Source organism: Octodon degus, unplaced genomic scaffold, assembly GCF_000260255.1.
Source record: "Octodon degus isolate 3935 unplaced genomic scaffold, OctDeg1.0 scaffold00011, whole genome shotgun sequence".
NCBI lineage: Eukaryota > Metazoa > Chordata > Mammalia > Rodentia > Octodontidae > Octodon > Octodon degus.
Genome location: NW_004524587.1, coordinates 16,253,936 through 16,264,138, shown reverse-complemented (window position 1 = coordinate 16,264,138; position 10,203 = coordinate 16,253,936). Strand labels below are relative to the sequence as shown.

At 54.9% G+C, this 10,203-nt stretch overlaps 1 protein-coding gene across 1 annotated transcript in view; it reads left to right on the top strand.

Moving 5' to 3' along the window:
* Positions 1-1,490: 1,490 nt before the first annotated feature.
* Positions 1,491-10,203, top strand: part of Cdh5 (cadherin 5) — a 37,392-nt gene continuing 28,679 nt past the window's right edge. The window contains exon 1 of the mRNA XM_004626041.2: positions 1,491-1,619. The gene's annotated coding sequence lies outside the window, so the exon portion shown is untranslated. The remainder of the gene's footprint in view (positions 1,620-10,203) is intronic.

The following is a 10,203-nucleotide window of genomic DNA, read 5'->3' as shown; positions in this document are numbered from 1 at the left end:
AGCCTGGCTTTCTGGCCCACTTTGGGCCAGACCTTGCTCTGCTGAGCCAAATGTGAAAGTCCAGAACTCTCTCCCAGTAAACCCATCCACTTGCATGGCTGTCCCAGCACCAACTGCAAACTCATGGCTTCCAACCCTCATCATGGGATCAATCTCACCCCACCTCCATTTGCCACCCCTGGGTGTCTTCTGGGCATCTCAAACTCCTCCTATCCAAAACTGGGCCATCTTTGCCTCCCCTCCTCCCCCCTTTTTCTTCCCGCTCTCCTCTATCTCATTCCCTGACTTCCTGAGTGTCCTTGAGCAACACCCTCCCTGCTGGGGTCCCTGTTGTCCCTGCTGAATTGTGGAACAAGTTCGGGACTTCCCAGCCACTCACTCACCCATGGAAAACCAGGGCAGCTCTTCAAAGGCCAGATTCCCGGCGCCTGCCCAGAGATTCCACATCAGTCAGCCTACAGCAGGGCGCAGGCCTCTATAGTCTTTAGGGGCCCTTCATGAGCCTCGGCCTTCTCTCCCCTGGCTTCTTGCTCTTGAGGCGCTCTGGTCAAGCATCTATTTCCCTGTCCTCCAAGCTCTTTTTTAACTCTTGTTTTTCTCAAGACTGCAATGATTCCCAGTGCCGAGAGCTGCCATCTGCTCTCATTCCCAACCGAAGACCCCTGCCCACTGCAGAGGGTATGGGACAGCCATAGCAAACCCAGCTGGGGCTGGGAAGATAGCTAGGCGGTCTAAGCGACTGCCTGGCAAATTCAAGAATCCAGGTTCGATCCCCAGTACTGCATGCCCTGCCAGCCCCAGAACCCCAGGCATACCTGACCAGTCACCAAAACCAGGCATGGTGGAGCACACTTGTAATCCCAGCACTGAAGAGGCTGAGACAGGAGGATCACTATGAATATAAGCTGCATAGTAAGACCTGTACCAAATAAAATAAATAAATAACTTTTTACATTAAAAATGAGAAAGAAAACCTAGCTGGATTCCTGACTACTACAGTCTAACTGGTGGACAGGCACCTTAGCCTCCCTGTGCCTCAGCCTCCAAGACTATAAAATAAAGGTCATAATGTCTGGCATGGTAGTGCATGCCACCAACACTTGGGAGGCTGAGGCAGGAGGATCACTATGAGTTCAAGTTCAACTCACATAGTGAGTTCAGTATCAACCAGAACTACATCATGAAACCATGTCTCAAAAAGAAAAAAAGAAAAAAAAGTAGAGGTCATGACACCTGTGTGGAGAGTCCCAAGAGGGGTTCAATGCCCTGGCTCGGGCCCAGGCCCCCCACAGGCCGACCACCGGCAGGTGCTGGGCTCCCAGCCCAGGCCCTGAGGCCTGCAATGGGGATCTGAGTGAAGCATCCCAAGAGGGCGGGGAGGGGTCCGCCCACTGAGGGTCTGCCTATCTGTGGCAGCCCAGCCCTCCCAAAGCAACAATAACAGGAAACTGTCCTGGGGGAGGAAATGGGCCCTGTCCAGCTGGAAAACCTGGAGGGAGGAAGCCAGCCTCCCTCACGCTGGGTGCGGCTCGCTCCAGAGGCAGCCGGCCGAGATCCACTCTACTCTTGGCCCTGGACTGACAGAGACAGTGCAGAGCGACTCTCAGCCCACAGGCACGGTGAGTGGGGCTCCCACACATCCTCCATCGGACCGTTGTCAGCTTCCCTATCTCTAGAGTGGGTATTGAGGTGTCCTCAGGAGTCAGAGCAGGGCTGGAAAAGGTGCACCCAGGGGTGGCCCCCTAGGCACAAGTGCCTGCATCAGAGCAGGGCATAAAGAAGACGTGGCTTCTCCAGTACAACCCCATGAGGCTCCCTTCAGTGGCAGGCTGAGAGAGGGCGGGAATCTGCTCCCTATCACCCAGCCTACTGGGGCAGAGGACTGGCACCTGGGTGTCTGCGTCTCCTTCTGTCCCTTCCCCTGTGGAAGAGGATTTGCCAAGGCCTGACATTTTCAAAGGTCTCGGGGGCTGTGTTGAGACTGGGAGAGGAGCCCTAAAAAGGGAGACCTGAGGCTCAGTGCATCTCTCGGTGTCCCCTGTTTTCAGGATAGGCCACCTGTGGGTGACTCTGCACACTTAGGGCCCTGTCTATGTAGTCTCCTCCCTTGATGCCCAATCACCATAGGGGGCAGCCTCACGCTAGGGGATCTGGTGCTGGGAAACACCCAGCTTCCCAAAGGCTGGGACCCAGGAGCCACTGGAACCCTCAAAGCTCAGAGAAGCCCACCTAGAAGACTTCAAAGGCAAGGGCTTAGGGGCGGTCACCTGGACGCAGATCCCAGCTCCGCCACTTGCTTGTGTGGAACCCTGGAGATGTCTCCAAGCCTTAGTTTGCTTGCCTGAGCAGTGGGGAGAGAGATGATGCACTATGTGAACAGAAAGCGAGGCACATAGAAGGCTCTTGAACATCAGAGCTCCTTAGTGCCCCCAGAGCCCCTTTCCTATGTCCTAGTGAGGGCAGTTGAGATGTGGAGAAGAGCTGGGGTGGAGATCTGAGCTAGGATCTTGTCTTCCAGAGCTCATTCTCTTTCCAGTTTCTGTGGCTTCTCTGTGTGGTCGTCTGTAAAATGGGACAGTAATGTTTTCCTCTATCGGTTGAATACAGTGTTCACACTTGGCAGTGGGATTGGCAACTAACAGGAGATCTTTGAGGAATCAGGGCTGAACTTACCCATTACCCCAGAGAAGTGGCTATGGATGTCATAAAGATTTGAGCCCTTGGGGCTGGGGAGATGTCTCAGTGGAATAAGCACTTCCCTGGCAAGCGCAAGGGAAGTTCAATCCCCGGTCCCACCAAAAAAAAAAAAGATTTGAGCCCACACCATGGTCACAAGCCCCCCACTCACCCCATCCAGCTTAGTGACAGTACGAGTAAGAGAATGCCCATCAGCACGCTCTGAGCAGTGGGCACCTCTGGGCTCCGCTGCACATGGGCCCTGGCCTCGCATCTCACCTCACGGATGTGTGTGGTGAGCAGACGGGACTCTGAGGGAGAGGGAGGATATGGCAGAGCAGAGCTCATGGGAGGCCGGGTAGACAAGAAGTGGGGGCTGAGGGGTGGGAGGGCAGTGGCCTGCAAGTCGGGCTGGTCCTCAGGCAGGGAGGACACAGGATTCGTTCTTGTGCGGCATGCCCGAGCCCCATGCTGAAAGGCACCGCGTGACCCCAGAGGGGTTGGGGAGCAGCTGAGCCTCAGGCAGCCCTGTTAATTACAAGTTCTCATGCTGAGAGCTCAAGGAGCAGCCTGTGACCACGAAGGGGTTAAGCTGCCCACCCTGCTGTCTCAGCCAGGGCCATTGTGCATGGAAACAAGGGCCGGACACGGGGGCAGGAAACCAGAAGGGGCCATACTTATTTTCTCCTGAAGTTGTGTGACTCAGAGCTCCACTACTGCCTCAGGAACATGAAATGGACATTGTGCCCACAGTCCCAGAAAGAACTCAGGCCCCTGGCCCTTGGGTACCCATAACTGTGATCACTGTCACCCTCTTCAACCCCCTTCTTGGGTGACCTGAAGCTACTACAAGGCTTCTTGTGAGACAGATGGGATCTCTGAAGTCTAGAGAAGCAAAGCGGCTAGTCTAAGGTCACACAGTGTAAGGTGGAAGCAGGACAGGAGTGAGATCAGCCCCTCGAGCCCCCCAGCCTAGGCCACACTCCATAGAGAAGCTCAGTGCAGGGGACACAGGGCAGTTCAGAAAACAAGGATCAGCCAAGGGCTTTACCCAAGGATCCTTGTGAAAGAAAGTTCTAGAACACAAGTCTTCCGTTCAGGAGCTTGCTTCTAGCTTGGGAGATGCCAGAATGCCTATTCTCACTGAGGCCCAGGTCGGTGTTGGGAGGGAAATCACAGAGGGCTTCATAGTGGAAGAGGAGGAAGCGGGCAGCCCCTCCCAAGATCTCAGCCTCAGTCTATCCATCTGTAATCTCACTCAGGGAGGTCCTGCATGTCAGAACATGGCAGGTACAGGGTGTCAGGAGGATGCAGGCAGTGAGATTTCCTTCGAGCAAAGAGCAGAGGAGACCTGCTCTTTTCCTGGCACTGGGGCAAAGCCAGGAAATGGGATGAGATGTGAGTCACTGGTAGCTGCCACAGCTGCCAGCATGGACGGGCAGGTAGATGGGGGACAGGTAGATGGGAGGCAGGTACCCCCGCACCTGCTGAGCATGTGCTGTGTGCTGGGCTAGAGCCCATGATATCATTTAATCCTTTCACCCAAGGAAGCCGCTGTTGCTTCCATCACAGATGAGGTCAGAGGCCCAGAGTGAGCAAGGAATGGGCCCAAGGCCACACAGCTCCTGAGCAGCTGGGCAGGCTCAAACAGGCTGGGGAGTGCAGCTCCCCTGTTCGCTCCACTGTCCAGCCCAAGTCCCAGTCAAAGCCACGCAGCCCAGGGAGGCAGGAAAAAGGTGAGTGGGTGTACCCTGCCTAACACTGGGAGTTGTCTCATAGGAGTCAGGAAGGCAGACTGCATGGCCTGGTACCCAGAGACCCAGAACCCTTTGTTGCAGGTGGCAAAAGAACCCAGACCCGTCGGTCTCTCCCTCAAAGATTACTCAGGGTCTGGGTTCAAGTTCAGTGAGAATGAACCATATGATTGGTGAACAGTGTTTGCCTTCCATGGGGGAGGAGGAGGAGAGTGGCATTCTTAGCATTTAGTTTTGCAAGCCTGCCATAGAAGGCCCCTGCTCAGGGCTATGCACCCTTTCATCCAGGACCACTAAGGTTAGTCTCACCCCCCACTCAAAAAAAAAAAAAATCCTGATGATGCTGTGTCTGGCACTGTGATGGCCATTCACAAACAGGAGCTTCTTTGAGTTATGCCAATAGTTGTGCCTGTTCTGACCTCTGTTGGTGTCGTCCGCAAGTACTCAGATTGGTTTTTAAGTCCTGTGAGTGTGTAGGAAGGGAGTCGGTAGCAAGCCCTGAACTAGAGAACTAGCAGTGGGATGTTGACACCTTTCTGCCCGGGGCCGAAATGGAAACCTGAACCTGTCAGGGCAAAGATGCTCAAGCCAGAGGTCAGAGGCTGTGCTGGGACCAGATAGCAACTGGAAGACAGCATGGAGGAGGTGGCCTGGGGCCTGAGATGAAGTGGAGCATTTACCCAGAGCACACAGCGAGGAAGGGCACTCTAGGAAACAGCAGATGATAAAAGCCTACTGGTAAGAGGAAGAGCTTTGTGCAACCCAGAAGCTTCTGGTTCTCAGAGCCAGAGAGGTAGAGGAGAGGACAGCTGGAGGGGACACTGCAGGCCTTGAAGGTAAGCTCAGGGTTCAGCTTCATCCTGTGAGGAGTAGGAAGCCGAGAGAAGGGGGGCCATTGGCAGAATGCTGCAGGGAGAGGAGCAGTCTGGGACCCCCGGAGGCAGGTATGTGCCTGAGCTGAGCCATAAACCTAGAGGAAGCCCTGAGAGGCCCGCTCCTGGCCCCCTAAACTCACTCATTCCTGGGGACCCAGGCCTCATCCTTTGTCCTCAGTCAACCTCATCCCTGCTCCAGGTAAAAGCCGGAGCTCATGCAGATACAGCATGAGCCCTGTCTTCATGGGGGTCCCTGGAAGAATCTGGGGATTATTGGGTCCTACCCCATCCCACCTTGAGACTTGAAGTGTGAGGTAGGTGGGCAATGAGGAGAGTTGCCCAGGCCCACCCACAGAGTGGGCGATCCGGTGCCCCCACCACCCGCCCCCCACGGCACACCTCTTGCACTCTAGGCCGTCTCCTCCCACCGCCCTGCCCCTCATCCCTGACCCAGGGCCTCTGGGCTGGGAGCCATGGGCCACAGGAGGCTGGGCTGGGCTGAGCATTCCTTCCACCCTTCCCGGAGCTGGGCTCAGCTGTCAGATCTCATCTCAGCAGAAGGCCTCGTGCTGGGTACACCAGAGGGGACCGAGGGGCCAGGGTGTGCAGGGCCTGTGTGGATACAGGGGCCTGTGCACAGGGCCTCAGACTTCTGGGGGGCATCTCTGAGAGTGTAGGGGTCCCCATGGCCTGGAGATGTGCTGTATCTCTGACCTCCCTCTGCTTGTCCCCCTGGGCCACCAGCCTGTTCAACAACCCCCCAAAGCCCAGAACTAAGGCGTGTGGGGCTCCAGTTAGATGGAGGGACAGGACCAGCCCAGGGCGTTTGCGATTGCCTCAGTGAAGGCTCGCAGGTGGGCCCAGACTTCCTGAGGATTGAGAGTCCCAGCCCCAGGCCCTCTCCACAGCTGTGTACCTCCTCCTCCCAAGGTAGAACCTGGAGAGTCCAGAGCTGGGCCCCCTCACAGCCCCTTTGAGGCTGATCCCAGGACATAAAGCCCACTCTGCCTGTGACACTGTGAGGTTGTGGTTTGTGTCTGTCCCCCATGGAGCTAGAAAACCTGAGTTTACTCCTCTTGGTAATTCAGTGCTTGGCCTGGCATGGCAGCACATATCTATAATCTCAGCACTTGGGAGGCTGAGGCAGGATAATCATCATGAATTCAAGGCCAGCTTGAGCCACCTAGTGAGTTCAAAGCCAGCCTGAACTATATAGTGAGACCCTGTTTAAAAAAAAAAAAATCTGTAAATGTTTGTCAAGTGACTATATAACCTTAAGAGAAGGCTTCAGAGGTAACAACAGGCCCTAGAGCTAAGGGCCTAGGCATAGACTCTGAATGGCAGCCTCTGCATGCCCAACACCCACCCCTGCAGCCCCAGGATCCTCACCCTGCTCCACACTGCTCATCTGAGTCCCCAGGCCTCCTGTTTGGAGCTGCTCAGCCTGAAGACCACATCCCCAACCTTAGTCTCTCTGGCCATTGATGGTGCCCAAATCCACCTAGCAACATCCTGAGCCTCCCCAAAAGTGACGCCAAACTCTGCCTGTTGAAAGCGAAAGGACTGAGATAAACCCGACCCCAGCTGTGGTTCTGGCCTTATGCCTGAACCTGAGCCCGGGGAAATTCTGTTTCCAGCTTTGGCTGCCGCCAGTCTGGGGCCTGACTTCCTCTCCAGGCAGTGAGAGGAGGAAGGACTGCCCTATGGTCAACTTTGGTGGCTCATTTCTTAGCACAGAAGACAAAAGACACAAACAAATGTGGCTTTTCAGGTGGAAAGATCCCTCCCAGGTTGCTCTGAGATTGGGTGGAAAGACCCCAGAGTATAGAAAAAGACAGATCTAGATGCAGGTCTAAGACTACCACTTAGATTTTGGCTATGTAAGGGAACATTCCAGGTTTCAGGGATTAGGAATGGACATTTGGAGGACCCTCTGTTAGCTGTCTCTGAGCCTCAGTTTTCTTATCTCTAAAATGGGAATGACCATTGCTACATCCATGGAATGATGGGCATGGTGAGACTATTAAATGAGGTGTATGTCTGAAAGCCAGGCATTGGGAACGGTGTATTATTCTTGAATGTGAGGACACTTCAGATACGGGGTCAGGGGGGAGCAGTAAGCATTATTTTAAATGAAAACTCAAATGCTGGCTGCTTCACACCACCCAAGGTGACTCTTTCTACCCATCTGAGCTGTCGTTTCCTCACCTGCAAAATGCTACAGCTGACAGTCACTTCCAGGAGCTGGGATGAGATATAGCACCTCAGGAAAGGAGCGAGGGCAAGTCAGCACCCTCCAAGAAAAAAGGGCTGCCTCAGTGGCCACAGCCCCCCCCCAGGAAGGAGAATGAGACAAGCCTGGGGCTGACCCCAGATGCCCACAGGCCCATCTCCAGGCTCCTGTCTCCTCACTGACAGTGGCTGATAAGAGAGCTAGGCACGCAGACTCCCCTGTCCCATAACAAGGGACACATTGATATGAATGACCTCCTCCACAAACCGGCCCATCCCTTCGGAGGGTTCAGCCTGCAGGGCACCCACATGTCCTGGGGCTCTTCCAGCCGTTGGTGCAGGGTTTCTGCTGGTCATGGAACAGAACCCAAAGAGCTATCCCAGATTTCCCCAGAGCACCTCATATGTGGGGCACCCCCCCCCAAGCCCACAGAGGGGTTAATGTCTCCCTCAGGCACACAGTTATAGCCTGTGACCAGAGGACTCTGCTTCCACAAAGTCCAGTGTTGCTGTTCATTCATTTGGCTCGTGGCTGTTGTTAAGGCTGGGGACAAGTTCACTCTTCCAAACAGGCCACCGTACAGAGGAAGCTATGTCCCTGCAGTCCTGGTGGGATAACGGGACCAAAGGCGCTACTTAGGAGGAGCTGCTGCAGCAGACCAAGCTGGGGGGCAGGCTACAGAGGCACCCCAGGCCAGTGACCCAGGGCAAAAGCCACTGCCCCAGGTCAAAGGGAGAAAGAGCAGGAGCAAGACAGGGAAGGGCTGCCCATCAGAAGCCGGCATCAGGGAGAGGTGTGCCCACCATAGAAAGAAAAGGTCAGGTCATGGAGGAGCCTGAGGAAACACCCCTGCTTCTCTCCTCTGTCCTCTGAATGCTCACCAAAGGCCAAACACAGCCAGAGGCCAAGGTCAAGATCAGGGCCAGGGGGCCAGGGCATCCCCTGTGACCTAGAGTGGAGCAAGGGAAGGAGGGGTCTGGCCAGGAGACTAGCACTCGCATCATTTGCTCCCCAGCAAAGGATGGGGAGCTGAAGAACTCCCCATCACATAGCTGAGGTGACAGCCTGCGCAGGGCGGGGCCTTAGATCCCCATTGTGTATTTATTCTCTTACAGGGCTGAAATTCAAAAATCTGAAATGAGCCTCAGTGGGTTCCAATAAGGGCTGCAGTCCCTTTGGACACCTAGGGACAATCCTGTCTTTACTTCCTCCAGCTCCAGTAAGCCACCACCTGCCTTCCTTGCTGACTGTATTGTGCTCCAGCCCTTGTCGTTGTATCTTCATCCTGAGTCTGACTCTGGCTCCACTGTGTGTGGACGGCGGGCTTCCAGTGGTGACTACTCACAGGGCCCATGATCTCTCCCCATCGCATGCGCCCAAAGTCCCTTCTGTCCTGTAAGAGGACACCCCACATCTCGGGGATTAGGGATGGATGGTGTCTGGGAGCCTCGTTTAACCTGGCACTCAGACCTGCCAACTACTTCCTGTGCCCAGCTCCTGTGGCTCATTGCTATCTCACCAAGGGGACTTCTTTGGATTTCTTAGATAGAGTGATCACTTTTCCACTCTAGGGCCTTTGGACCTTCTGGTACTTCTGCCTGAAAGTCCCTTCCATATATATATATATATATATATATATATAATTTTTTTTCGGAACCAGGGATTGAACTCAGGCCCTTGTGCTTGCCAGGCAAGCTCTTATCCTACTGAGCTATCTCCCCAGCACCCCCTATTATTTTTAGACCTGACACTTGGATACTGATTTCAATATCTCCAAGCTGAGCGGGGCTGGAGATGTCACTCAGTGATGGAGCGCTTGCCTAGTATGACCAGGCCCCGGGCACTATCCCCAGCCCTAGGAAAGAAGCAAAGCAAAACAAAACCAAAAACACCTCTCTGAGGGGCCTTCCCGGTCTCAGCCAGCTGCCCCCTCACTCGGAATTGTGTTCCCCCACCCCCATGTCGTTCCGTTGCTCTTGCCTTCCTGCTGGTCCCCCGCCACGTGTATACTTGGCTGTCTCATGCTGCAGCCCTGCTGTCTAGAGCAGCCCCCAACACAGCAGGGGCTCCACACCCAGCTCAGCACTCTGTTCTCTGCCCCACCTTGAACTCAAGAACCCTTTACCATTTCCTGATTTCATTTCTGTTTTACTCTTCCATTTCCAACTCACTTCTTGCCTGAGGGCAGCAGAAAGCACCATGACGTGCAGTTTCTTTACTATTTGGAGAAGGAAATGACCCCAGGGTTGGTGGCGGCATCAGGCCTGCCTGGCCCTCCCTGAGTCAGGACCAAATTTCTGCTGGGCAGTCCGAGGCTCCTCTCCTCCCCAACCCTGTGCCCTCCTCCTGCCTGGAGCATCTAACCTCCAGGGTCTGGGGTCCCTCACTCACAGCCAAGGAGACAGTCCCCTGTGCCCCACTGCCACTCTGGAACTGTTGGTGATACTTCCCTATGAGGCAGAGGCCCTGGGGCCTTGGAAGCTAAGGTCACCTGACTCAAAGACCCTTGACAAGGCCAGGCCGGGCACCAGTGGCCCAGAAGAAAAGTCACTAGTTTCCAACCTTCTGTAATTCCAAGCTCAGCCATGGTGATGGTGGTGGTAGTTTTGGTCGTGGTGCTGGTGGTGGTGGTGGTGGTGGTGGTGGTGGTGTGGCGGTGGTGTGG